Consider the following 5000-nt stretch of genomic DNA (forward strand, 5'->3'; position numbering starts at 1 on the left):
GTCTCTTCTCTGAACGTGTGTTGGCATCAACGTTACATTGTGTTCATTATTTCAGTAATACTTAAATTAGAGTGTTGTTTACGCTCAGTTCATTTCAACTAATCTCTCTTTCTTTATCTCTTCATCTTTCTAACCCCCTGACTGCACAAGCGTTTAAGATTGCATAACGTTTTCATGATATAAATACTACAATAGATTGCTATTTATATGCAATTCCATCCATGCTCTCTCTCTCTCTTCTCTCTCTCTCTCTCTCATTTCTCTCATTTAGCGCCTCCATACACCAAACAACTTTGACAAGATTTGGGAATGACTTTTGAAAGATTGTAGTCTTTTAACTAATGCCTACCATCCAAGCTTTTACTCAAAAGACTACAATCTTTCAAGAATCTTTCCCATATCTTGTCAAAGTTGTTTGGTGTAAGGGGGCCATTGGATGATGAAACGATTTCATATCTCAAAAGTATCCCCAAAAGTCTGGCCTATCTGGCTCCTCTGCACTGCAGTTGGTGTGTACAATCACTTCACAACTGTCAAATAATTAAAGGCCAGGCTTGGCACAGACTCCCATGAGACAGCGGTCAGACAACTGTTAACCTCGCCACTGACTGGGTCAGGTCCTAATAGCATGTTTAGATGTTCCATGAGACGTTGGTCAGACAACTGTTAACCTAGCCACTGGCTGGGTCACGTCCTGAGGGCGTGTTTAGGATGTTCCAGGGTCCTCCTACGCTGACAGTCCAGCGATAACTTATCTGCTCGTCCTTCCTTTCATGAAATCCTTGATCTACAGTATTGGAGAATTTGTGCACACAAGATTGCCTTATTATCTTATCACTGCTAAAAAAGAATGTGGAGCCTTTTTAGTGGCCTTGATATGTGTACTTTTCCGTGTTTGGCCGATTAGTCACATATTCCTCCTTTGCTCCTCAGTAGGAGACTGTGGACTGTCTGACCTCTGTGTTTACACTCTCACTTGTAAATCAGTAATTAGAGCTGATCCTCCTTTTCCATCCTTTCACAATAGCAAACACATACTTTCCGGTTTCTCCCTTTCACTTTCTCTCTCTCCCCCATCATCTCTCTCTCTCTCTCTCTCTCTCTCTCTCTTTGCACTGGCGTTTCCACTCATATCTCCCTGCCTCTTCTCCTCCTCATTCCATCTCTCTTTCCTTCTTGAAGAAGGGAAGACAGGAAAGACAGACTCCTTCAGCCCAGTGACATGTCCACTCTGTCAGCATTCCTTCGGCATTCCTCCTCTCTTTCCTCCGGTGCCTGTTCTTCTTCTCTGGAAGCCCTGGCTCTGGGCCCTGCTCTGCTGTCTCCTCGGCGGCTCCGTCCCCCCGTCCACCCCCGTCCACCCCCGTCCGTGGCGCGCCCCAGACGGAGCGACCTCTCCCCGGCCCCGGGGTGGGGGGAGAAGCGGCCTGGGGTCTCTCCAGCACCACCACTGGCCCCTGACTCAGCCCGTGCATGGCTCACACACTCGCTCACACAGACACACAACCATAGTAATAACACAGTATGCTGTAACACAAGCAGGTAATGCTATCATCCAGCACTGCACTACACTGCCACAAAAGCCACAGAGCTGCTTCTCTTCCACCACCACCGAATAAGACTGGAACACAACAGCACGGCTTTACCCCGTCTTGCATTAAATTACACACCAATAGTCACTGATTCTATGACTGAATGTTGTATAGAGATGGATATTTGTTCATTTAACAGGCAATATAATAATAAATAAAATAATCTCAAGACTCAATGAGTATGTGTAGGGGAAAAAAGGAACAACACAAACAAGACAGATGGAAGACAGACAAAATAAGATATATCATGGAATATTCAATAGATAGGACATAGTAATTTGTTTTAAAGATGGTATATTCAATAGATAGGACAGTCGAATGTTTTGGAGATTTGTCAGAAAAGGATAACCAGAGAGGAGCTAGTTTTGGGCAAGGCGATAACATATGGTAAATAAATAGTCACTGTGGTCTGTTTGCACTTTAGAGAAATGTAGCCAATGTACCATTTTAAACTGTACTAATAAGGCAAGCTCTCAACATATACTGTAGAGGGGGAATGAAGCCTGCTAAGAGCCGTTTCCAGTTGTTCGTCCGGCAGTGGGACATAAACATATGTTTGTATGTATGTTTGTTTCTGTACTTGTTTGTGTTTGTTGTGAGCTATAAGGTAATTTGTTACATGTGCTCCTTTGTGTTTAGCACTTTGTGCATGATTTAGATTATACAGATTAGTGTGATACACATTGTAGTTGTGTGTGTAGTGTGTGTGTGTGTGTGTGTGTGTGTGTGTGTGTGTGTGTGTGTGTGTGTGTGTGTGTGTACAGTATGTATGAAAGTTTGTGTGTGTGTGTGCCTCCCTTGATTGCGCTCCATGGTCATACATTTTTCTCTCTAAAACCGACTTAATCCTCCTTCCTGCCCTTCATCCGGTCAACAGCGCGATGTGAGCAGCAATCCCAATCCCTCACACACTGGCATCCTCTCAGTCCGCCACCTCCAGCCCCAATCCCAAGACCCAAACACGCGGAGATCATCCGAGGACAAACGCGGGAGTCCTTCACCTCTGCTGCAGGGCCCTTTAAATAGAACGCTGTGTAAATACTCTCGGGTTGAGGCTACGCTTCCCGACGCTCCAGAACCCTCAGGAACATCTGTGCGAGGGTTGCAACATCGTAATTAGCGGCGGCTCGCTCGGCCGTTTCCCCATCTCCGCTCAAATGAAGACGGAGCGTCTCGGCTTCTCACGGGCACTGGAAATAAACATGGAGACAGTGTGACACTCTCGCTCCTACTAGCTACTCTAATGCAGCGTTGCCTCCGCAGACTTGCAATACAGAATATGTTTGTTTTTTTTAAGCATATATTTTTTGGCCTTTTTTGCCTTTATTTGTATAGGACAGTTAAGGGTGAGACAGGAAGTAAGTGGGAGAAAGAGATGGGGTGGGACTGGGAAATGACCACAGGCCGGACTCAAACCTGGGTCCCCGTGGGCACTCGGACCCGTATGTGGTGTGAGCGCTGTAGCCTGCTGCGCCACAGCGCTCCCAATGCAGAATATGTTGCAGATAAAATCTACAAATGACCCTCAAATGTAATAAGCACTTATGAAAAAAACTGTCACGGTAAATTTCAGTCCTGAGTACATTTTAAGCAGAGGTTACTTTTCATGCATTTTGCAATTGTGCAATTGTATAGCGCATTCCCTGGTGTTCTTGTTCAATTGGCAGAATTACTCTGTCTCGTTGTGGTTTGGCATATAGGAATGGGCTTGGTTAAGGAACTGTCCTTTATCTTTACCCGAGGCATTACACAGTAAATAAATGTTCAACAGACTTTACTTTCTAGTCTTCACTTTAAAAAAACAAAACAAAACAAAAAAAACTTACAGTTGCCTTCATAGCTGCCAATGTCTGTGTGTTCCAGTGAGAGGACTAAATAGGCATGAGACAGGCACCATTATTATGTTGTGTAACTGACAGTGCCTAAGCCAGGGATAAGATTGAGCAACATTGAGATATGGTGTCTGAGACATCCGCTCACACACTTGTTGCAGTGCATTTCCACCTGTTGACATGCTGGTAATAAGCATGTCTAGTGGAGTATCCGTTAGCATGGTGACAGTGCCAAAGCACACATATCACACACACGCACGCACATACACACACACACACACACACACACACACACACACACACACACACACACACACACACACTGTATCCCTTGTGCATGTCTAGAGGGCTCTGCTTGCTGCATGCATTACATCCTCGATAGCAGTCACAATTATCATGCTTAGTGTTTGGGTGGGAGAGAGACAGAAGTGTGAGTGTGTGTGTGTGTGTGTGTGTGTGTGTGTGTGTGTTCATCATTATGCCATGAGGAGACAATGTTTTACTCTCTGGAGGCTCTGCTGTTAACACACTGTCTTGTAAGATTTCTCAGTTACACGGATACTCCACAAAATTATAAAGGCACACACACACACACACTCAATGACAAGCACATCTGTTAACAAATATTCTCTATCCTGTGAGTCATCACACACACACACACACACACACACACACACATACGCACCGTAACCATTTTTAAGGAAAGGTTATTTCTGTATGTAGATTCCACCATCTTACCCTGCCACACATACATACTGTAACTATTCCTGGAGGGCTATCTTCCGTTGAGAACAGTGTGTTGCCACTCTGTTAGCCAGACCAGATGGACCTGACAAGAAGCAATCGCATTCTCTCTCATTGGTAGACAGGAGGTCACCTGACCTTCTTCTTGTCCTCCCATTGGTCAGCCCGATGGGTTTGGGTCTCGGTGGTTTCCCTCAGCAGATAAGACCTGGTTGATTTTGTCATCCAGGAGCAGGTGTTGATTGGTTGAGGCGAGGCAGACACTGGTTGTGGTGTCAGTGGGCTCGGACTGAAGCAGGCTGAAGTCTGACTGATGACAAGAGAAACCCCTGAGATGGATACGGGGGGGCCGGGGGCAGACGGGGCCCCTAGGATGGAAGCATAGCAGAAGGGGAAGGGAGCAGGATCTGGTCGGAGATCCAAAAGGGGGTCTGTTCCTGTTTTTATAGTGTTCCCAGAAAATCACATGCTAAGTGCTAATCCAGACCATTAGCATATTCTTAGAAGAGAGGAAAAGGAGGAGAGGACCAAAGGAGGGGGGAGGGGGGGCGGGGTGTTGGTGGCTGTGTTTCAAAGCATATCCCTTCCCACAAGAACTCTAATTTCACAGGCCCAGTGTACAGTAAAATGCTGATCCAAATTACCATTATTTTGAGATACGTGAGAAAGTGCGACCTTTGATTTTTCTGTAACTATGCGAGTGCACATAATTAACACATGCTTTTTGAAAATCATGTTTCTGTTTGGCGACTCAATATAGCTTAAGCTGTTTACCTGTTGAAGATTGTCAAATACATCTCAAAAAGTCATCAAACAGTTAAGAAAACATAGA

This window comes from Sardina pilchardus, chromosome 18 (genome assembly GCF_963854185.1).
Source record: "Sardina pilchardus chromosome 18, fSarPil1.1, whole genome shotgun sequence".
NCBI lineage: Eukaryota > Metazoa > Chordata > Actinopteri > Clupeiformes > Clupeidae > Sardina > Sardina pilchardus.